Here is a 25800-nt window from a genome sequence, read left to right on the forward strand (position 1 = left end):
GTACCTGAAAAGATGATGAAAAAGGTAAAAACATCACTTGAACAAAAATATTCATGTTTGTGGTGGCAAAGAATTGGAAATCAAATAAATGTCCTTCAACTGGGGAATGGCTTAGCAAACTGTGGTATATGTATGTATGTCACTGGAACACTCTTGTTCTATTAGAAACCAGGAGGAACGGGATTTGCATGAGCTGATGCTGAGTAAGATGATCAGAACCAGCAAAACACTATACACCCTATAACAGCAACATGGGGGCAATGATCAGTCTTGATGGACTTGCTCATTCCATCAGTGCAACAATCAAGAGACAATTTGGGGCTGCTTACAATGGGGAATACCAAATACCATCTCTATCCAGAGAAACAACTGTGAAGTCTGAACAAAGACCAAGGACTATTACCTTTAATTTAGCAAAAAAAAAAAAAAAAAAAAAAAAACTGATATCTTATTGTCTGATCTTGCTATCTCTTTTACTTTGTTTCTTCCTTAAGGATATGATTTCTCATTACACTCAATTTGGAAACAATGTAAAGACTGACAGATTGCTCTCTGTGGGGGGTGGGGAGAGGGAAGTAAGATTAGGGGGAAAATTGTAAAACTTAAAATAAATAAAATCTTTAATTTAAAAAGTGAGAGAGAGAATCAATTGTGAGACTTCAAAGTTAAAAGGGAAAGGCTTTTGTATGTTATTCCATAGATACTTAGAAATCTATTGTTAAGAGTTGACTGAGGAAGGGGATGCCATGGTCAGATCTACACTTTAGGAAAATCACTCTATTAGATCTTAGTAGAAGCAGTTAGGCATTAAGCTAAATACGGAGAACAGAAAGACATGGGAAAAAAAGAGTCCCTGCCTTCCACAAGCTTTTCATCAAATGAAGGACAGCATTTTTGCAGTGAAGTATTTATTTAAACAAAAAAAAAATTGAAATAGGTCTTTTTAGAGAGGGTACACTAACAAACCAGGGGGAAAGGGTAGGTAGAGGTGACAGAAAATCAGAGACCTCTATAAAGAAACTGGTATTTGAAAAAAATTGGGATGCTAACAGATAGTAATGAAGATGAAGTGCATTCTAAGCATGGAGGTCAGCCAATGCAAAGGTCCAACAAAGAGTAGATAGAATGGGATGGAGTGATATGTGGTCTGAATGGTCAGAATAGCTAGATCTCAAGCAGCTGAGTTCCCAAGAGCCCTCACTTTTTACCCCAAATATATTCCCCCATCTAATTCTAATAAACCTATAATCCAATAAATAGAGAATCTAACACCAATGTCATGAAGTCTGAGAAAATCCAATTTGGGGGGAAAGAGAATGGATCACAAATTTTCTAAAGTTTCTAAATTTTCTTGATTCTAGGTCTCTTGGGTTTCTTAATCCAGATAGCTACCAAAAACTGATTTTCTTTTCAAAAACACTCTTACCCAAACACCTGTAACTAAGCATATTAGATCTCATGTGGTTTTTCAGAAGACCAAACAAAAAACTAACTTCTGCCATGCCTCTGTCTGTGGGACTGCTTTTTCCCCATCAGAAAATCAAGGACAGTCTTTACACTGCTGCCATTAATTTCTTCATTAAGGTGCTCAAGGCAAAGATGATAGGGTTAACCTCAAATTAATTATAAAAATTATTGTTCAGCATCTTTTCAAAAAATTTCCTATGAGATTTTTCCTATGGTCTAAAATTACTGCGGCTAATGTCACTTCTGTATATTTATTCTTTACTTTCAATTCCTTAGACTACATCCAATCTAATTTAATCTCCACTGAAGCAAAAACTAAATAACTTCAAAAACTTAGCATCTTGTACTAGTATCGGGTGGTTAACATGAGGCAGGCAAATAGAATCAAATTAAAATGTAATTGGGAAATATGTAAAAATACAACAAAACAATACTAATCTGTAGATTTCATATATAAAGTTTAGTGGTTTTCATTTCTATTTGACACTACAATATAAGGTAACTTATGAAGCATACTTGGCAAAAATTACTATTAATAAAAACTCTTAACATATTAGAAAAAAGCTAGGTGGCACAGTAAAGCCAAGAGAACAGAGTTCAAATTTGGCCTCAGGCACTTATCAATTACCTAGCTGGGTGTCCTGGGACCAGTCACCTAACCTCAACTGCCTTACAAAAAAACAAAAAAAACCATGAGGTACTATTGGTCTCTTCCTTACTAAGATTATTTGGGGGGGGGGGGGGTCCTTTTCGGTCAATACCCATTCTGTATCTCCAGGACCTAGTTGTATAAATCATCTCCCCATTCCCCATGCATCTTCAACCATTCCTTCAAAACTCTTCTACCATTCTATAAGTGTATATACAGGATTCCTAAATGAGGGGTAAAGGAGAGAAAAGAGGACACCATTTGAGAACAGGGCTGTTTCCCCTTTGTCTTCATATAACCACGCTCCAGGCAAAGTACCTAGCAGAAGGATAAAAAGCTATGGGACTGACTAAACAGACTCACCCACTCTACAGAAACCAAGCTCTAAAGAAGATTATGGCCTAATCACCAAGTCCAATGACCCATATCCATTTAATTTAGAGAATCTGGGCTCCAACTCCAGCCCAAGTGCCTTTATGAAGTCCCTGGGTCTCTTCCTGCAACTGCTAAAATGAAAGGGATTTTGGACTACCAAACCCTTCTAGCTCAGAGGATATTTTTCCCTTGACAGGCTTTTCCTTATGAATTTTCTATTCCTATTAATAGTGTCAGAGAGGATTACTTACCTTTCACTCAAATTTTAAAAAAAGTAAGTTCTATTGATTCTACTTATATAATCTCTCCAATTCATCTTCCTGTTTAACTTCAATTCCCTCTAGTAGAAGCCAGTCCTCAACACAACCCAAAGGGACTTATCAGAAAAGACTTCCTAACAGATCCTCTTTGACTGTGCTGCAAGACATCTTAATGCCTAATCTGATCATGCCATTCCTCAGCTCAAAATTGTTTATAGATGTGAACTGATCCAACCATTTGAGAACAATATGGAACTATGCCCAAAAAGCAATAAATTGTTTATACCCTTTGACTCAATAATTTCAATTCTAGGCCTATATCCAGAAGAAATCCTAAAAAATGGGGAAAATCCCACATGTTCTAGAATATTCATTTTGTTATTCTTTTGATAGTGGCAAAGTACCCATTAACTAGGGAATGGGTAAACAAATTATGGAATACTATTGTTCTATAAGAAACTACAATGAATCACAGGATCTGATACTGAGAGAAGAAGTAGAATCAAGAAACAATGTACACAGTGACATTTTGAGATGATCAACCCTGATGGATGCAGCTGCTAACCAGCAATTCAGAGCTAGAACACTAGAAAAACAAAACAAAAAAAAAAAATCCTTCAGAATCTAATGAACAGTATGTTCACTTTTTTAAAAATCTCATGTTTTTCTTTCCCTTCCCTTAATCCTAATTCCTCACACCAAAAGAATCTATAAACATGTTTAACACAAATGTATGTACATTAAACCTGACTGCCACTTGAGAAGAGGGAGGTCGGAAGGGAGGGTGGAAGGAAATATTTTTAACTTAAAATTATACAAAGGCATATGGACAAATGTTAAACTTTCATAACATGTATTTGGTAAAATATCAAAATTTTTAATTCTTTATTACCTAAAGTTAAAAGTACTTTTTTTAGTCTCAAAAGGTCACCACAACTGAACACAACAATATTTTTCCTAGCTTGATCTTCCTACCAGTATGACCACTCAAGATATTCTATATTCTAGTCAGCCCTAGTCTCTGCTCCTAAAAACCACCAGTACTATTCCACCTCCAGTTTCTCATACTAAATAATTATTACCATACCAGAAACATATTCCTAAAGCAAATTAAGGAAAATGCAACCTAAACTCTAAGACCTATGAATCCAACACATCCGTTTATTCCATTGTACTGTTTCTCTCATGCCCTAAAGTAACTATTATTAGACTTTATTTCTCCATATACAGAGACAATACTGTATCATTTAATATAAAACCTACCTAGAACCTAGGACAACTGTCATCAACAATCAATTATTGAACATAATCAAAGCATTTTAGATCCAGAATGGAGTTTTCATTAAATTCAATTTAACAAACACTTGACCCAGTCGTCCTTCATTTTGCAGATGATAAATGAAGTGTTAAACAGAGGAGCAACTATCTTTTGTTCTCAAAGAGAAATGGCTCCCTATTTAATAACTTTAGAATCAAATACAAATATCTTTTTTGTGGTACTTAAAGACCTTCACAATATGACTTCAACCTATCTTTACCAGTCTTACTATTGTTCCCCTGAACCACCTTCAGTGATCTCTGAAAAAAAAAATCAAACAAAAGAGGTATGCCTCAGGAGTGGAGATGGGCAAATGCAATCCCAATTTCTGGAAAGTAGATTCTTTAAATTAAGAGACAAATATTGACAGCCTTGGCAAAAATTCTAAAATTTTTTTAAACCTTCAAAGAACCCAAAGGGTTGTAAACACTAAGAGTCAGAATATATTTCAAAAACAAATATTATCCTTGTTGACAAGGATAATACAGGAAATGTCAAATTATGTTTAAACAATGACACTGCTAAAAAAAAAAAAAAGATGACCCTTCCTTTCTTGGCCAGTGATTTGTGTGACTACTATGAACCATCTCACAATTTTGTTTTAATGCATTGAATTCTGCCTGCAAAAATGTGCCCCTTGACAGGGATTAGATACATTTACTACACAAGATATACTAAATTGGACATTCTCTCTTCCTAAATCGGAAGGGAACTTTTTTTTTTTGTAGATCATAACCCTTTTGAATAATAAGAGTTTGAAAGGGACATAGTCATGTAGTCCAGCAGTATCATTTTGCATATTAAGAACACGCAGTATGACTTGCCCAAGGTCCAATAACTAAGTGGTATACTACAATTTGAGGTTTCCAAGTCCTAAAACATCAAATCCAGTGTTTATTCTAGTGAATCACATTAGTTGTTCTAACCTCCTAGTAGAGACTAAATGTCTAATAATGTCTCTCCTCTTTTGCAAAGATTTACCTAAGTGTTTTTATCAAAGACCATCCCCTAAGACTGTATTTAGAACAGCTTATTTAGCATGCATCTAAACAGGCTGCCTATCCTGAGACAAACTGTCATTTTCAAAATTAATGCATCTGTTATTCTTGGGAAAATTATGAGAAAGTATCCAATGCAAAATTCCTATTCAATTTAATAGCTAGCTATAGTTATAAAGCTACTAAAGATATATAGAATGTGTGCCAAAGTCACATCACTAACCAAAGGACCAACCTTGTGATCAAAACAAACTGGCAGCAAACCTAGATAGGCTATATTCTCTTAAAACCTGTGAAGTTAGTCTAAAGCAAAGAATTTACACTAAAACTAAGACTGCATATAAACTGTTCAATCTAAAAAATCTCTCTATAATGCAAATCATTTTCTAACCTCCACTACAATGACAAGATGACTTATAATATGCCTAGGAGAAACACTGGTAGCAGTGATGTCCCTCCATCATCCATATAGGTCTAGCCATACTAAATTCTTCAATAAACCCAACTTATATGAAATTTACAAGTCAATTTTTTTCACTTGTTAGTAGCATAGTGTTTAAAATCCTAAAAGTTACCACTTAAAAACTTTACTGATAAATGCTGGACAGTGACAAAGGAAGAATTCCTATGTCTCTTAAAATTATCTACCTACAAGACAGATATTTTTATGACATTTTATTACATTTAAGATAACTCTCCCAAGTATTGTGGGCAAGTTGGAATGATGAAAAAGACTCGGTAAAAGTAGCTTGGTAGATGAATAATTCAATGCAAAGAATAGCAATTAAGGGATCATCAAACACCATCTTTTTGAAAGTTAACATTTTACATGGATCCTGTTTGGCTCAACAGTTATCAATGATAAAAAGATATAAGCATAAAAACATGCTTACAAATTTTCTGATGTGAGGGAGAATAACAAACTTGATGACAGAATATCAAAATATTTTCTAAGATAAAACAATGAGCCAAATCTACTAAGATTTGTATCAAGGACATTCTTGGGATTTAAAATTCCCGAAAAAAATTAGATAAAACAATTTCCATGGGAACATTCAGTTCAGGAAAAGTTCCAATAAAAGTGGAAAGAGATAATCTCTGAATTCCTTTATAACTTTGTAAATCCTTATAAGATACAGACTAGTCACAAGTCCAAGTTCTAATCCATGTCCTACCACCACTGACTAGTTGACCTTGCAAATTACTTATCCTTTTTTATTATCCTTAATTATTAAAATGAGGACATTGGAATATTCCAGACTAGAGAGTTGATCCACTTCTTCCCAATACTAAGATCCTATGATTCCACCTAGTTACAAAATTAAGTTACAGTTAATTAAGTTATTTACATTAATTCTTAAGCATGGTCAGGCTTAAGAAATCAGATCTTATGCACAGTAGGTTCAAAAATTTTTTTTTAAAAACTCCCAAGATTTGTAACAGTCTACTTAAAAATACTACAGTTACTACTACCACAATACTGTAAAATTTTAAGATGACATTTATCTTATCAATATGTTTTTCAAAAAATATACTAGAGTTTTAAAACTTTTTTTTCAATAGGCCATTAAAACTGGCTTTGAGAGATCCTTTGATTATACATGAGCTATCTTGTTTCCTAGGTGCAGTTAGGCGGCACAAGATTCACAAAGACTCGAATTCAAATACTGCCTCAGACATTTACTTGCTATGTCACCCTGACCAAATGACTTGACCTCTCTCGAACTCCAGTACCTCCTCTGAAAAATGGGGATAACAGCATTAATCAAGCAATTTGCAAATGTAAAGTTTATAAAAATGTTAGTTATTTACTAATATTTCATCTTATTGATGCCCCAACATAAGTAAAAAAAATAGCTGCAGTTCAGCAGATTCCAGTCACTGAACTAATCTTACAGTGTTGGACAAAGAGCTGGCATTCAATAAATACGAATTCTCTTAAATAGACAGACTAATATGAGCAAACAAAACCATCCTATTAAAAATCTTCTATCTTCTACACTGAGGTTAAATTGCCTTTTTCTGGTATTTTCTCAAATGCTGTTAGGAAGAGAGGATTTATCTGCTACTTAAGCAGAAGGGCATTAACCATTCTAGATCTCAGTTTCCTCTTCTGTAAAGTGAGGGGAGTGGAATTAGATTACCTCTAAAGACTCTTCCTACTTTTAAATCTATCATCATTATGATCTCTCCTACAAAATACTTCAGATTCACACATCACTGGGATTTATGTGTAAATTAAACAAATGACTTTTTTCAGACCTCAGAAAGAAACCATCTCCATTTTAATAAACATTATGCACAAAAATAATTATCTCACTATTTTGGAAAGGAGAACTCACAAAATAAATATGCAAACATTGCGATACATTCCTTGCATTTGACTTAAGATAAAATACTTAGGAAAAAATGTAATCAAAGCTGTTGTCATTCTGACACTCCATAGTCAGTTTTGTTTATATAAATTATACAACACTTTCAGATTTTTCAAATTATGACGCTTTGTATAGACACACATGAAAACTTGTGTATTAAAACCAGTTTCAACACAGTATCACAGTGTGGGAATTCCCTTGTTAAAAAAAAATCTTTCTGATTCTACAGTATAATAGTTTAATACAACTGTGTAACTGGAGGCTGAGGGGGGGTATGGAGCAGTATCAATCTGGGAATGGGCTTATTATAAAGGTTATGAAACTATGTAAAAATCCAGAAGCCATCCATAGTTTAGAGAATGCAAAGGTTGCCATTTTCAAAACTTGGCTGACATAAAAATTCCTAATCAGCCTCTGCTTAAATACTTGAGACCAAGACAACTCCTACAAGAAATATCAAGTGTCCTAGCAGGCACTTTTTAAATAATGCAACAATGAAGCTCTTTAAAAGCACAAAAGGCTTTAAAAAGTAGTACAAAAGGCTGTGAAGAATTAAAATTATATTCAGTAATGGAATGGAATACTAAATGTTATCATAGTGTATATACTTGAACTATGAAAAATGGTAAGTCAAAGGAAATGATAAATTGGAATGAGCAAAGTACTTCTTGAATTTATTGATTCTATCTCTAAAACTTTTTTTGTCCTTTTAGAAGATTTTATTTAGAGTTTTACCATTTTTACCCCATTCTTGCATAACATTGGTTCCATGTTATGCATTGATCTCAGTTGGATGTGATGACAGAGAACCCATCTCCAAATTCTTAACAGAATTTAATTTGTAATAGAATAAAAATATTTTTATTATAAATTTAGGAACCATCAATGAGCATAAATGTTCAAATAGACACAAATTTTTAAAATGTTTGTTCATGGAAACATAAGCTTGTATATTATTCATTTAATAAATGTAAGTGCTATGTTTATGTCCCCTTAATTGTGTATATTTTGTTTTTAGGGGGGTTTTTTTTGCAAGGCAAATGGGGTTAAGTGGCTTGCCCAAAGCCACACAGCTAGGTCATTATTAAGTGTCTGAGGCCAGACTTGAACTCAGGTACTCTTGACTCCAAGGCCAATATTATATCCACTGCACCACCTAGCTGCCCCTATATTTTGATTTTATTGTTGTTGCTTAAAATGTATACTTTTAGTTCTCTCTCATTTAGCTTGACTTTTTATAAATCTCCCTTTATTTCTTTTTCTTTGTCATTTCTTATAGTAAAAGATTCCATTGCTTTGATGTAAATATGCCATCATAATCCACAGTTCAATTCTATAGTCTAGTTTTTATTTTGTTAGTTATTGGCTATCAATATTATGTTTTAAATTCCTTGAGGAAAGAAAACCATATCTTAATACCAATTATGCTTCAAGGAAGGTAGGGCACAAACTAAGTCAGATATGCTATGATGAGTATTCCTTTCATGTATGAAATCAGACTAGATTTTAACCTGGAATCTGTGAGGTTTCTTTTTTAAGACTTGTGATAAGAAAATAAAACCCTCCATTTAATATCCAGGCATATCCCAAGGCTACACTCCACTGAAGCTCATCATGCCCCAGAAACATCTCTATCCTGAAGATCATACCAGTGTGCCCTCTATCGTTCATCTAAGGAGAAATACAGGGCAGTCATCTCTTCAAGTTGCTTCCTCTGGAGTTCATCATGCCCCTTAGAACTTAGAACACTTTCCTTTCAGTTTTCTACTGAGTGTTGGCTTAATGTCTGCTACTTGAAGTTGGTCACTCTTTTTGCATGTATGTGTATTCTCAATGCTAAGCACAATGCTTGACATATAATAAGCATTTAATAAATGTTTGGTGACTAACATATTGAATCAAAGAGAACTGGTAAGAGGAATACCAACAGTAATAATAATATTAATTGCTGCTATTGCTGCTACTAACTACTGCTTACTACTAACCCCACCCATCCCTGTGCCACCACCCCCCCTACTACTTTGCCCCTAGCACAACCATTTTGGTGAACTTTTCAGGCTATATTATTCAAAGCTAGAATGAAAGCATTTTTATTTGCTGTTTATTACTTCCTTGAAGTTTATGGTGCCAGAGACATGATCAAATCTGCACTTCAGGAATATTACTTTGGCCTTAAGTAGAGAATGCATTGTGCCATCAGAGTGCTATCATTCAGGGGTGACTACCTTGTGAGTGGATATTGTAAGGGCAGACATTTTGATGAAATGAGATTTAGCAAGAGGGTGAGTATAAGAGAAGATAGTGGTGTCCTCATCAGCATTATGGAAGTTTGGAAGAGGACAGCTTGAGAGGGGCAAATAATGAGCACAGTTCTGGACAGATTTCATTTCTAAAGTGCAGGTTTGGCCAAGTCTCCACCATCAATCAAGTTGAGGGATTCCATCTTACTAACACATATTATAAAGACCCTCTCGTAGTCCCGCCCAGCTATTTCCCAAGCCTGGTCCTTGTGAGGCTATTTCAGGCTCCCACTTAATGATCTCTCTGCCTCAATCCCCAGGCCCTTCTGGCTCTAAAATCTGTGCTCAAGCAAGTACTTGTTGAGGACAAACTATGTGCAGGCACTATGAGAAGCACCCAAGTTACAGATAGAGTCATTTTCTTTTTTTTTCTTTTTTTCTTTTTTTCAACAACAGCCTTTACTATGAACACATAAAACTAAATACAAAATAAACACAAAACTCAGAAGTACCATTTACAGTTAAGCATTCATTGGTAATGAAATAAAATAACTTTTTAAAACCACTTTCTTCAAGTGTCAAGTATTTATTAATTTATTGTTGTGGTGGTGGGGCAGCTAACAGTCCTGGAGTCAGGAGAACCTGAGTTCAATTCTAGCTGCAGACACTGTGTGACCTTGGGCAAGTCACTTAATCCCATTGCCTTAAATAAAAATTTAAAATTTATTGTTGATTATTAGTGAATGGTGTAAAAGATGCCACTAGAACTGAACTTTTAAAGATTAAAAATTCCAAGAGTAATTGACTATAACAAAGTTTGAATCTATGAAGTGCTTTAAAAATGTCAAGCAGAATGTGTACTTCATGCTTCAAAATAATTAGATATATACTGTTGTTCCTGAAGAAGTAAAAAGAAAAATTAAAGCCAGAATAATAATCCATCAGTAAACATTTATCAAGTGCCTACTATATGCACCAAGCACTTCAAGCCCAAACCAGCAAATCTCTTAAGAAGACCCCTTGGATACATGAGATACTCCATCATCTGCTCAAGTGCTTTTCCTTGGATATAACCATTATCTATTGCTTAACAAAGATGACAAAGCCCTCCCTAGCTGTTATTTCTTATTGACCAGTAGCACAATTATCTCCACATGTATATTCCAGAGGAATCTCAAACTCTGACATATTTAAAACAAAACACTTTTTTCTCTTCTAACTTCCCTATTACTGTCAAGAAGACCAGCATTCTCCAACTCTTTTAGGTTCAAAACCCAGCAGTCATAGTTCACATTTGTTCTTAGCACCCCATTTTACAATTCTATTTGTATCTATCCCCTTCTCAAACCTAAAGACTTACATGAACTAATTCAAAGTGAAATAAGCAGAACCAGGAGAACACAGTAACAGTAATATTGGATGAAGATCAATTATTCTCAGCAATAAAATGATCAAAGACAAATCTCAAAAGATTTTTGATGAGGGTTGCCCATATCCAGAGAAACTACTGGTGGCATCTAACTGCAGAATAAAGATAACTTTTATTTTTCTTCGTATACTTATACTCAAATGAAAATGCATTTTGCATGACTATACATATACATATATAGTGCCTGTGTCAAACAGGGAGGAGAGGAAGGAGATTTGGAACTCAAAAAATTTGGGGAAAAAGCACACTAAAATCGTGTTTACTTGTAATTGGGGAAAAAATGTTAAATTTTTTTAAAATCTCTTCTCACTAAACGAAATCATCCTAGTACAATCGTAGTTTCAAATATTACAAGTCTTGCTTCTTCACTCCATAATCTACATAGATATCAAATTCCTAAAGCACAAGGCTTTCCTTACTTCAAAGGCTCTCCAATGCCTTTAGGACAGAACTCTAATTCCTCAGGCCCATATTTCATTTGCTCCATTCACAATCTTTTAGGCTTCCTATGTGCATTTTTGCCCTTCCCAAGGTCCAATCCCCAAAGGTATCTATCTCCCTTCCATGATGCCTTGAAAAATTCTATCTTCATAACTAAAACTCACCTTTTGGTTTCCTTTAAAATGCAGTTTCAATAACCACCCTCCCCGCCATACACAAACCCAACCATTTAAGATGCCCTTCCTAACTCCTAGAGTTATAAAATAAATCCAATAAGCACTCTTTATTTTGTGTATTTCTTGTATTTGACTCAATTGTGAATGGGAATGCAAATTCTTTAAAAGGTCAGAATGACTCATCTTTAGGTTTGTTTCCCTAGGACCTAACACAAAAATCATTGAATAAATGCTTATTTTTATTCTTCACTTAAATCCAACGTCTACAAAACTGGACTAGTAATTGTTTCAGAAATTGTACATTCTGGTCTTTTGCCTATTCAGACTCATATCTGGCCCCCAAGGTTGGAATGTACTTTCTCATCCATACATTCAATTCCATAAAGGGTGAATTCAAATGATGCCACTTCTCCTAGCCTTTCCTAATTCTTAACCCCTCCCCCTAAAGTTCCCTGTTCTTAAATTTTTTTTTTTTAGCAATCTTGTATCATTCTAGGACATTATATTTATGTACATATATCAGCTCCCTCCATATAACTCCACCCTCAAATGTTTACTTTCTTGAAACTAAGAACTGTATTGTATTACTATAGCTAACACAGTGCCTTAGAGAAAACTGCTTAATTAATGTCTGTGTAATTTATTTCTGTGTAATGTAACTCAAAAGGACACATTAATCAGATACTAGATGTTTTCCCTTTCCCCCATTCAGATTAAGCTCTTAAATCAATCCTTCTACTAGCACCTTCTTTGCCAGGAGACTGTCCCACAAACATACACTTTCTGTAGTCTCAATTTCTCCCAATCAACTCATTCCTTGTTATCTAAAGGGGAAAAAAGACAACACCCAGGTATCCTAATGCTTAAATATTAAAAATTTTCATAGGACCCTAAAGCTCTCACACTATAATTCTCTTTTTGTTCTGTGTGGGGTAAAATTACACTGAACAAAATCTTCAGGGGCTGGACTGAGCAAAAGAAAGTTTTTATTTGCTTTTCTCCAGAGAAAGACACTCCAAGTCTCACAAAGAGAGTGAAGATCGCTAGTCGGGAGCCAAGATGGCTACAAGAGAGGATCCTGTCTTAGGTGCTCTCTCATAAAACTTCTTAACTAAGGACTCTAACTAAATTTTCGAGACAGAACCCACAAAGGGACTCAGTGAGGCAGTTCTCCTACTCAAGGTAACCTGGAAAAGAGCAGAAAGGCTCTGCTCCCTGGGGTCAGAGGGGTGGCCCGCCAGAGGGAAAGAACTTCAGCCTCCCGGAGGCCCAGTAAACTGGGAGCCATGGCTCACAGCAGCAGGGAAATGCCCAGGGAGCACCAGGCAGAGTGGGGACCAGCGGGGGTACCTCTGCGGGGGTGGGGGACCATGAAGCCCAGCCCTCAGGGCACACAGGAGCAGCAAGGCAACTGAACCTTGAATGATCAGCTTACTAAGGGTAGAGGAGTGGAGAGACTGCCCAGCTCTGTCCTCTGCCCCAGAAACAGGACTCTGGGGCTCTGAACACATTCAGGCTGGGAAAATGAGCAAGCAGAGAAATAACACCATTGAGAAATATTTTGCATATGAGCCCAAGAAGGATCAAAACACTCAGTCTAAAGATGAGGAAGCACAAGCTCCTGCATCTAAAGACTCCAAGAAAAACATTGAAATTGGGCTCAGGCTATGACACAGCTCAAAAAAGACTTTGAAAATCAAATGAGGGAGTTAGAAGAAAAACTGGGAAAAGAAATGAGAGAGATGCAGGAAAAACATGCTTAGTCAAGGAAATCTAAAAAAATGCTGAAGAAAATAGCATGCTAAAAACCAGCTTAGGTCAAATGGATAAAACAGTTCAAAAAGTTATTGAGAAGAATGCTTTAAAAAGCAAAATTCACCAGATGGAAAGAGATAAGAAAGCTCTGAGAACAAATCCTTCAAAGAATGGAATTCAGGGAGACTGATGAATTTACAAGAAACCAGGACTCATTACTTCAAAACTAAAAAAAAATGAAAAATTAGAAGAAAATGTGAAACATCTCATTGAAAAAAAAACAACTGATATGGAAAACTGACTTAAGAAAGATAATTTAAAAATTATTGGAATACCTGAAAGTCATGATCAGGAAAAGAGCCTTGACATCATTTTCAAAGAATTACTACAGGAAAATTGCCCTGATATTCTAGAAGCAGAGGGCAAAATAGAAATGGAGAGAATCCACCAATCCCCCCGAGAAAGAGATCCCAAAAAACCAACCCCTAGGAATATTATAGTCAAATTCCAGAACTCCCAAGTCAAAGAGAAAATATTACAAGCAGCCAGAAGGACACAATTCAAATATCGTGGAGCTGCAGTCAGGATCACACAGGACTTAGCAGCAGCTACATTGGAAGCTCAAAGGGCTTGGAATATAATATACCAGAAGGCAAAAGAGATTGAAACGCAGCCAAGAATCAACTACCCAGCAAGGCTGAATGTCCTCTTCCAGGGAAAAAGATGGACTTTCAATGAACCAGGGGAATTTCAAATGTTCCTGCTGGAAAGGCCAGAGCTGAACAGAAGGTTTGATCTTCAGATACAGGACTCAGGTGAAGCATGGAGACTGGAGAAGGGGAAAATATGAAGGACTTGATGATGAGGAACTGCATGTATTCCTACATAGAAAAATGACACTGATAATACTCATATGAACCTTCTCAGTTAATAGAGCAGGTAGAGGGAGCTTTTATAGTTGATGCACAGAAGAAAGCTGAATTCGAAGATAAAATATGGTGTAAAAATGGAGTCAATAGAAAAAAAGGGAAATGGAATGGGAGAAAAAGGAGGAGGATAGTCTAAGATATTTCATATAATAAGATTTTTCTTTATTACAATGAGCTATTGCAATGATATGGAAGGGGGAGGCAAGGGGGAATGAGGGAACCTTTGCTCTCATCAGGTGTCTAAGAGAGGAAACAGCATATATACTCAATGGGGTATAGACATCTGGAGTAAGAAGGGGGGGACAGGGGGAAGGGGAAGATGTGAGTGACAGAGGAGAGGATGGACCATGGGGGGGGGGGGGGGGAGTGGTCAAATATAACACATTTTCTTTTTTACTTCTTGCAAGGGGCTGAGATTTGATGGCCTGTCCAGGACCAAAGGGCTGGGTGGATGTTGGGCCTAAGGGGTGGTGGGGGGCTCAGGGCCTCTTGGCCCCAGGACCAGGGATCTGTCTGCTGTGCCACTCAGCTCCCCTACAGCAGAGTCAGTGTGAAAGGAGAGAGAAAATATAGTACACGGTAGTGGAGAAATATGAAAGGAGGGAGCTGCAATCAGCAATGGCAACAGAAGAAAAATATGGAAGTAACTTTTGCCATGGACTTATCCTGATAGAGTTGGTGGTGTTGGAACACAGACTGAAGCACATTTTTTATTATTATTCCTGTTGCTCCTGGCTCCAGGGCTGGTACTCCATCCATTGCACCACCTGGCCATACCTACAATTACTATTTTTTTAATTTTAATTTTTTCTCTCCCTTTTACTTTATCGCTCAAGCAAGTCTATATTTATGGGGAGGGGGTATTTCACTTACTCTTAAACAAGAATATTTTATTAATGTATATAAAAAACCATTATTTGTATAAAATGAGAATATTAAAGAAAAAAAAAAGAGAGTGAAGATCAAGGAGCTTCCCTAATTGAGTCAAGTAGGATTACGTAGCCTAACTCAATCCCCTCCTCTCCTCCCTATCTTCTGTCAACTCATTGCTTCAGTTACATTCCACTCATCAAAATCTACCCCCAGAAAACAAAGAATGAAAAGTTTTTATAAAATATTATCCATATGGTTAAGAATAACCTTCAGGATTATAACTGTCTTATTGAAGTATTACAACTTTTCTTGGAACACAAGGTCTAGGAACAGTCTACTTATCCTCCCAGTTAGTAGAAATATCCTTATCGGAAAAAAAAAAAAAACAGGTGGCATTACAAGTCTCATTGGAATGCAAGGTCTTATTTCTAAGAATAATGGTTTGGTTTTGTTAATATTTCTTAACCCTGAGGACTTCACTAGGAATATTAACCCTAAGAAGATTTTATTGGGAATATTCCACTCACTTCTTTAAACAACCTGGAAACTATCACTGACTCATTCTACTTCTCCTTAACCGCTTTGCAATTAAGCACCAAACTTCATTTATCAATTCTCAAATTTCCACTCCCCATCTACAGCACTGCTGAGTTTCAACTCAAAGAACAAAGATGCCCTTCCCAAGATGAATTGATGACTTCTAATCTCAATCACCATGTTTGCTAATTCAAGCCTTGGCTACCCCTTTCCCTTAGCCTCTTATCCTCTCTGAATGGAAAGCCAGAGGGTGGAGGTTTTCTTGAGAGAGACAGAAATTAACCTTCCAGCTACCTCCATTCTCCATCTGCAGCTCTGAGAGGAATGAAACATTTAGCGGTCCATAAAAGGAAAAGAGGGAGATTCTTAGGGGGTAAAGTAGATGAGGGCAGAAACCACTTGAACACCCACATCCTGAAAATTCCAAGAAGGAAGATAGAAGCATGGAACAGGGGATATAAAAGGGAGGTGGTTTGCATGCACATTTTCTGTACATACTATGTATGTAAAGGAAGGGGGGACATAACAAGGAATACACACAATAGGTGTATTGGGAAGCTGTACCATATCATAGTAAATAGTACATAGTGGAGAGCTGAAGGAGGGACATGTCTGTCTTTGATAGCACATCCTCTTCTTGCAGTAATCTAAATTCTAGCTACTTCATTCACCCCTAAGCCCTTCTGTGATTATCTCAGAGAGCTTCAAACATTCTTGTGGGGCTGATTCGGGTTTCTGCATCAGAGAGGGAAGAGGCACACCCCACTATATCAGTGGTTTCATAGATCATGGGTGATAATCCTACCTGTTCCACTGCCTACAGCAACTAGGTGGAGCAGTGGATAGAGCACCAGCCCTGGAGTCAGGAGTTCAAATCCAGACTCAAGACACTTAATAATTACCTAGCTGTATGACCTTGGGCAAATCACTTAACCCCATTGCGTTGCCCCCCCCAAAAAAGAAAAGAAATTGCTAAGGAGTTAGAGGTTTCATTCTCATCAGAAATGGCTCAGAGAGGAAACAGCAGCAGGGGCAGCTAGGTGGCACATTGGATAGAGCACCACCCCTGGAATCAGGAGTACCTGGGTTCAAATCCAGCCTCAGACACTTAATAATTACCTAGCTGTGTGGCCTTGGGCAAGCCACTTAACCCCGTTGCCTTGCAAAACCCTAATAAAAAAAAGAGGAAACAGCATACACACTCAATAGGGGATATAAACAATCTAGAGGAAAAAGGAGAGAAGGGGGATGGGGAATGCAAATGTTAGAGGAGAAGGTAAATCACAGGAGAGGATAGTCAGATGTAACACATTTTCTTTTTTACTTTTTGAAAGGTGGTGGAATTGGCTAGTCTGTCCAGGACCAAGGGGTCTCGTGGCTGCTGGGTCTCTGGGGTGGGATGTGGGCTTGGGACCTCTTAGCCCCAGGGCCAGTGCTCTGTCTGCTGTGCCACTCAGTTACCCTATAGCACATTTTAGAAGAGGGACAGAGTGAAAGAAGGGAGAAAATATAATAGATGGTAGTGGGGTGGAATGGATGGAGGGAATTACAATCAACAGCAGCAACTGTGGAAAAACATGGAAGTAACTTCTGTGATGGACTTATGATAAAGAATGTGATCCATCCAAAACAGAGCTGATGGTTTCACACATTTTTTCCTCTTTCTTGCACTTTATTTCTCATGTGGTTTTATCTTTTTTGTGGGGGAGGGGGTATTATATGTACTCTTATACAAGAATATTTTAGTAATGTGTAAATAAAAATAAATATAAAAAATAGGTTCAAGCATGATACTAAGGATTCAGATTATTGAAATCACTGTCCAGTCAACTAAGTACAAAACAACCACAATGAGGTACTCAAGCACCCTTTCTCAAACTTGATAGAGCACAATAGCAACTCAGGCAAAGGAGATCTGTTCAGCTGCATCAATTGAAAATATTCTCTAGACATTTGCATGTATGTTTATACACACACACACACACACGTTGAATATTATTCTCCTTTTGTTAACTATATTGAATGCTTCAACTACTAAGAAACTGGTGTGATTAAGACTCAGTCAGAACTCCTTATAACTCCAAGTTTACAGAAAGAGAAAAAGCAAGTGAATTGTGATAAACAGACAAAAACAAGAGTTGGGAGGAGAATGGTATAATATTCTGTGATTAGAACACATCTGGAAGATTATTTTCAACTTTTTAGGTACCAAATTTTAGGAAAGATATCACATTAATGGACAAAAATGTTCCAATGATTTCAAATTCAAGTACAAACTAAAATCAAATTTAATCTGCAGATTTGAGAATGACTATGAATTCACAAATGATATAGCTGTAAAATATTGGAGACCAGCTATGCCACTCCCATTCAGAGAAGAAAAACAAAACCCAAAAAATCCCTACAGAATCAGAATGAACACTACATTCAATTTTTTTAAAGTTTCTCTTATGTATTTCTTGCCTATCTTCATAGTTTTCTTTCTTTTCCTTTGATCCTAATTCCTCATACCAAAATGAGTAATCTATAAACATGTAAAAACATATAAAACACAATTTTTTTAAAAAATTCTTACAAAGAACATATAGGGAAATATGAATAAGAAAAACAGAAAATGAGGACAGCTAGGTGGCACAGTGGATAAAGCACCAGCCCTGGAGTCAGGAGTACCTGGGTTCAAATCTGGTCTCAGACACTTAATAATGACCTAGCTGTGTGGCCTTGGGCAAGCCACTTAACCTCACTTGCCTTGCAAAAACCTAAAAAAACCCAGGAAAAACAGAAAATGGAAAAGCGAAGAGGTAACCTCTGCACCACAAAGTTCACCTATACCAATGAGACAAAAATTGAATTAAGTAAATAATATGGAAATGTTTTTGAACGACTGAAAATGGATAACCTAAATAAAATTGCTTACTGTTTCAGGGAGTGAGGAGTGGAGAGAGAAAATTTGGAACTTTTTGGAAATTTTTTTAAATGATGCTAAAAATTATCTTTATGTGTAACTGGAGAAAAATATTTTTAAAAAAGAAATATTAAGTATGTCTTCAAAAACAGTTAAAGTACAATTTTAAAATAAAACTTTAGACTTCTACCTCTGGGTTAAGAAACAAAGTTTAAGAGAGTAAATCTGAAGTATTTATTCACACAATTAAGTTTTAGGTCATGGCTCAATTTAATCCTAAGGCTATTACTACTCAACATAGAAAGTTAATTTTGCTTCCTCTCCTTATAGCTATCACATTCTTACCTAGAAAAATAAAATCAAATATTTAACCATAAGAGGAACAGAACTACAAAATTCTTTCATAATTTAGATATTTCATATGTAGCAGTTGGTTAAAGTAGTTTTGGTATAATATACAAGCATTTCAAGACAAAAAGAAATACTATTCATAATCTCTGCCTTCAGGAGTTCATAATCTAATAGAAAGGGTAGAAGTATACAAACTGTATTATGTGTTATATATGATGTAAAATCATTAGTTTCTTTGGGAGTAACCCAAAAGAGGCAAGGAGGGAAGGATTCACTCCCAACTATAGTCCTAGGTAAGGTTTTATGTAAAAAAAAGCAGGAAAAAAAGGGGATAAAATGAAATCAAGAAACAGCTAAGTAGGTCCATTTGGGTATAGAGTACATGGAGTTTCAGAGAAGGAAATGAGACAGGAAAATAAGTAGGAGCTAAACTGCAGAAAATTTTGAATGATGGGCTATATAGTAGTTTAAGGTAGAGGCAATAGATCTCTGAATTAAGTATGGGTATATCATTCCAATGTGTTTTTTTATTACTTTGATAATAATGATCAATTAAGTGAATGAGATTATTGGGAATTTAAATGGAAAATAAAAATGAATTAATATTAGGAGGTAGAATTAATTAGGCTTTGACTACTGATTAGAGGAGAAATGAGAAAAATATAGTATGAGTAAAAAAATAACTTAAAAGTTCCAAGCCTGGAAAACTGAAGGCTGACAATATTATTTATTAACAAAATACTTCAAATTAGCTGAATGAGACTAGTTTTGGAGGGGAAATAAACCCCACTCCTTCATAGGTGATTTAAAAAAAAAAGCCTGCCAATTGATAACTTAAAAAAAGTTTTGAATTTCCTCCATTTAAGGAAAAAGAACAGGACAGATATCTCCGACATTCCTAAACAGAAGCAATCACTTTGGACCTATATGACTTCTCCAGCATGCCCCAAGTAAACTCATCATTGCCTTTCATTGAGAAATCACATCATCTTGCAAGATCCAATAAATCTTTTGTTTCTCATACCTTATCAGTACCTTCTGACCTCAGATTGGAGGGTGAAAGGAGGATTTAAATATAAGGGATTTATTTTTCTCACCCTGTCTCTTCAGAACTTCTATGATTTCTCTGGCAATCCTTTCCTTGGATTTGACTTCTTCACCATTTCCCCCCAAGTCTCTTAACTATGAATTGTCTTCCCATTAAGATCCTTGAAGTCAAAGGGTTCTTTCTTTTTGTTCTTTGTATCCCCAGTTCATAGCATATTAACTAGGCATTTAATATTTACTGACTATTAAAATAAGTGCTTCTTATAAAGTTTCAAATATATAACAAGATTCTACAAAGTTGTGGGTCAAGATATTAGATTTCCCACTCCATGTCTTACTAGCATTTTCATATTTTATGTCAAAAACTAAGAATTAAGATTCTCTGCTCAATGAATTAGTCACTTCAGAATCTAAATTCTGGTACTTCTCTTGAATAATGCAAAACAGATGTTATAAACATGTATACATAGAACCCAGTATTTCCCATCAGTATGGGGATCTGATCTACCCAAGTATTTTAAATGGCAAGTTCTGCTTTTCCAAAATAAACACTTTCCCAAAGGAGTGAATATTCCACAAACAAATTTTCTCCTATAAAACTCATAATACTCCCTTTCATCTCTAGGATTTGAATCTTCAGTAACTGATACACATGCACCATTAGCAACTCCTCCCTTCTCTTTCATTTTTCTTATTTCAACAGTGAGAATATTCTTTTTTCAAATACCAATGCTGATAACAATTATGGAGCAAAGCTGCTTCTATAACAGTCAAATGAATTCAAAGCACCTAAATTTGGTCAAGGAAAATTACACTTAAAAAAGTATGCAATAGCAAGATACAGCAGGAAGAGCTAGAAAGAAATCCCATTCAACGTAACCTCAGACAATATAAAATACCTGGGAGTCTATTTGCCAAGACAGACTCGGAAACTTTTTTGAAAACAATTATAAAACACTTCTCACACAAATTAGATTTAAATAACTGGGCATACATCAACTGCTCATGGATAGGTAGAGCTAATATAATAAAAAATGACAATTCTACCAAAACTAAACTACCTGTTTAGTACCCTACCAATCAAAATTCCAAAAAATTACTTTAATGAGTTAGAAAAAATTGTAAGTAAATTCATATGGAGAAATAAAAAGTCAAGAATTTCCAGGAGCTTAATGAAAAAAAGTGCAAAAGAAGGTGGCTTAGCCCTACCTAATCTAAAATTATAGTATAAAGCATCAGTCATCAAAATTGTTTGATACTGGCTAAGAAATAAGAGTGGTGGATCAGTGGAATAGACTAGGTGCAAAAGCAGGAAATGATTATAGTAATCTGCTGTTTGATAAACACAAAGAGTCCAGCTATTGGGATAAAAATTCCCTCTTTGATAAAAACTGCTGGGATAATTGGTATGAAGAAACTTAGATTAGACCAACACCTAACACCCTTTTACCAAGGTAAGATCCAAATGGTTACAGGACTTAGACATAAAAAAAAACAATACTATAAGCAAATTAGAAGATCAAGGACTAGTCTACCTGTCAGATCTATGGAAAAGGGGAGCAGAGTTAGCAAGCATCACCAAAAACCAACTAGATGATTCCGACTACATTAAATTAAAAGGCTTTTGCACAGATAAAACCACTGTAACCAAGATCAAAAGAAATGTAGTAAATTGGGAAACAATCTTTAAAACTAATGTTTCAGACAAAGGACTCATTTCTAAAATATACAGAGAACTGAGTCATTTTTAAAACAAAAAGCCATTCCTCAACTGACAAATGATCAAAGGATATGCAAAGGCAATTTACAGATGAGGAGATCAAAGCAATCCATAGCCATATGAAAAATTGCTCTAAATCATTACTTATTAGAAAAATACAAATTAAAGCTTCCCTGAGGTACCACCTCACACCTCTCAGATTGGCCAATATGACCAGAAAGGATAACGATCACTGTTGGAAGGGTTGTGGGAAATCTGGGACACTATTACACTGTTGGTGGAGCTGTGAACTCATCTAACCTTTCTGGAGAGCTATTTGGAACTATGCCCAAAGGGCAACAAAAATGTGCATACCCTTTGACCCAGCAATACCACTACCAGGTCTATACCCTGAAGAGATTTTGAAAAAGGGTAAAAACATCACTTGTACAAAAATATTTATAGCAGCCCTGTTTGTAGTGGCAAAGAATTGGAAATCAAGTAAATGCCCTTCAACTGGAGAATGGCTTAGCAAACTGTGGTATATGTATATTTATGGAACACTATTAGAAACCAGGAGGGTCGGAATTCAGGGAAGCCTGGAGGGATCTGCATGAACTGATGCTGAGTGAGATGAACAGAACCAGAAAAACACTGTACACGTGAACAGCAACATGGGGGCAATGATCGACCTTGAAGGACTCACTCATTCCATCAGTGCAATTTTGGGCTGTCTGCAAAGGAGAGTGCCATCTGTATCCAGATAAGGAGCTGTGAAGTTTGAACAAAGTTCAAGGACTATTACCTTTAATTTAGGAAAAAAACATCTTATTGTCTGATCTTGTTACCTTCTTGTCTCTTCCTTAAGGAGATGATTTCTCTCATCACCTCATCACTCAGTTTGGATCAAGGTAAGACATGGAAACAAAGTAAAGACTGACAGAGTGCTTTCAGTGGAGGGGGAAGTAAGACTGGGGGGAAAATTGTAAAACTCAAATAATATCTTTAATAAAAAAAAATTTTTTTTAAAAAGTATGCAATAAGCTTAGCCTAAGAGTACCAACAACATTGGTTTTGTGGAATTCAACAAATAACTTCAATAAAAATACAATGTCATTAAGACAATTCTTAAGAAACATTAAATACCATATTACATTTCATATTCAAATACCAGCAATAATCCTAACAAAATTACTTTTAGATAGCCAGTTATTGTCACTAATGATGCATTCTTTAAATGGCACATTTGCTGTTGAGTCCTTTTTCAGGCATGTCTGACTCTTCCTGACCCCAACTGGGATTTTCTTACAGATTTCATCTTACAGATGAGGAAAATGAGGCAAACAGGGTTAAATGACATGCCAGGCTCCCACAGCTAGTATGAAGACTGACTCCAGACCCAGTTCTTTATCCACTGTGCAAGTCTACCTGCGTTATCTGACTACTCAACTGTAAGTACTATGGTCTTCTAAATAACTCTCCCCCAAATGTAGTGAACCCCTTTTCATTAGTAATTTCAATTAAAAATAATAACTGTTGGGGCAGCTAGGTGGTGCAGCAGATAAGAGCACCAGTCCCAGAATCAGGAGGACCTGAGTTCAAATCCAGTCTCAGACACTTAATAATTACCTAGCTGTGTGACCTTGCCCACTTAACCCCATTGCCTTGCCAAAAAAAAAAATAGCAATAATAACTTGCTCAAACATGCACTAATCTAAGATTTGCAAAGCATTTTATATATATCACTGGATTTTTACAGCCATTCTGAGAGGTAAATTTACTAGTGAACTCTGTTTACAAGACTCAGTGAAACAGGTTCAGAGGTAAGGGGTGGTGCCCACAGTCAGATGATTAGCAAATTGTCAAATGTGGGCTAGTTTGCTAGTATAGTAGAAAGAGGATGAGACTTAAAAGCCAGGAAAACCAAGGTCTGAATCCTCTTAAACAATGGCCCCAATTTCTTTATCTATGACAACTGCATGACTTACCTCACACATTACAAACCTTACAATTCTATGTGAGCAGTTATTAGAAACAAAAGATTTTTTAATTATACTGTCAGGCTCCCCCCCCCCCCCCTTTGCAATAGAATATCTCTCTATGAGAGGGAGAAAAGAAGTTTATGCACTGGAAAATATAAAATTAAAATTTTGTCAAAAAGGAAATTAAAAAAATTTTCTAACATCTGAAAAGTCAAAGATTTTCTCCAATTTTTTCCTAGTGCCAATTCTTTTAGTTATCAGAATCTTTTCAGGGTGCAACAGTCAATTTTAATATCTCAGAATTAATTTGTTCAATGTTCTTCCCTAATAAATATTTCCATCATAAGTACAAATCTCAATTTTATTAAGCCTATACAAGTTCCAATATTTGTGACACCTCTACCGACAAATTATTGACCTCAAAATATAAATCCATTCTTTAGGATCTGATTTTAAGGGAGCAACAAGGAAATAGCCTGAAGTTTTAAAAATATAGATCCAAAATGAATTCTGAAGCCTTTATGAACTCTGAAAGCTGGCTATTAGAGCAGTTCAGTTATAAACACTATAGTGTTTGACTTGGTATTCCAGATGTGAAGTAAACAAAAGTTGGAAAAAATATTATCATTCCTTTCTACAAGTTTCTTCAAATCTCAACACAATAAACAATGAGGTGGTGGCCAGAACACCTCAATTACATAACTACAAAACCATTTGCTTCATTAAAATAATTGTTTAGTCAAAGGTATTTGGCCATTTTAAAAGCCAAAATTCATTTGCTGTAACCTTGAACAAGTCATTTAACCTCTCAGTGTCCAAGGAAACCAATATTACAGAACTTTTGCTGATATGCACTGGAACAGACAGATTTGTAAACTAATAAAATTACAATCTGATCACCCCAAAATTATTTCAAACCATGATTTCTTGAAACATTTACCTTAAAAGCACTTTTGGAAAAGTGCACTTATTTCCAAGCTACAAAATGTTTAATGATTTCTAGGCAACAAATGTTTATTGAGTAACTAGGTAAAGTAACTAGGAAGTAACTAGGAAGACACCAAGTAAAAAACACAAGCCTCTCTTGTCCAAGGTTTTATAGCCTAAGAGAATGAAATCCCCAATAATTAACTCATCATAATACATGAGTAAATACAGATGTAATAAAGTCTTATATGAAACCCAACAAAGAAATATTATCCAAGAGGGATCAGAAGAGACATTCCTGGAAGAGACAGCATTTGAATAAATATTTCCCATCCCTCCCCCCTCTCTGAACTATCAACCTTTCTTAGGCTCTACCCATAGAAACCCTCTCATTTCCTTTCAATGCAGTATCTTAGCAGGAAATTCTCAATTTTTTCAGATCCTCCCCAAGTCTTATTCCCTAACTCTTATGTTTATTCTGTATATACTAACATATAAACATGTAGTCCTCTCCCAAGAACAAAATTCCTTGAGGACAGATGTGCCAGGAGGTAGAAATGTTAGTCCCCAAGGCTTCAGGACTCAAGAAGAGCACGATCCCAGATATAAAAGCACAGGATTTGTACCAAACAATTAGACATTAACTTAAGGTGATGGCACTTGAGCTGTACTTTTAAGGAAAAAACAGAAGTAGAAAGAAACCAATCCATGCATAGGGATGGGAATAGCTTTTAGACAGGTCCCTATTTCCTAAACACTTTTAATTGTGATGAAAAGGAGAGTGGTTAAAGTCACATATACCATTTAATATTTATTGCAATCATAAAATCTCCTATGTGGCCCTTGACAAGCTTTTGTTGGACAATGTGGTCCAGAAGAACTAAAGTTTGGAAAGTCCTACATTAGACCCACAGTATTTTTTGGTGTTACAATGAGTATATAATTTGCACAACCCAGATTAAACACTGTTTGGTCCAGTGTGAGGTATCTAAGATTTTTTTCCCCATACTAACTGGCAGAGACCTTTTGTGCTTAAGTTCTTAAATCAGCTTTTTGAGTTTTTCTTA

The 25800-nt window shown here is 35.8% G+C and overlaps 1 protein-coding gene across 8 annotated transcripts in view; it reads right to left on the bottom strand.

Moving 5' to 3' along the window:
• Window positions 1–25800, bottom strand: part of DNAJB6 (DnaJ heat shock protein family (Hsp40) member B6) — a 112830-nt gene that overhangs the window by 80531 nt on the left and 6499 nt on the right. The gene's annotated exons all lie outside the window — the stretch shown is intronic.

This window comes from Macrotis lagotis, chromosome 7 (genome assembly GCF_037893015.1).
Source record: "Macrotis lagotis isolate mMagLag1 chromosome 7, bilby.v1.9.chrom.fasta, whole genome shotgun sequence".
Classification (NCBI taxonomy): Eukaryota; Metazoa; Chordata; class Mammalia; order Peramelemorphia; family Peramelidae; genus Macrotis; species Macrotis lagotis.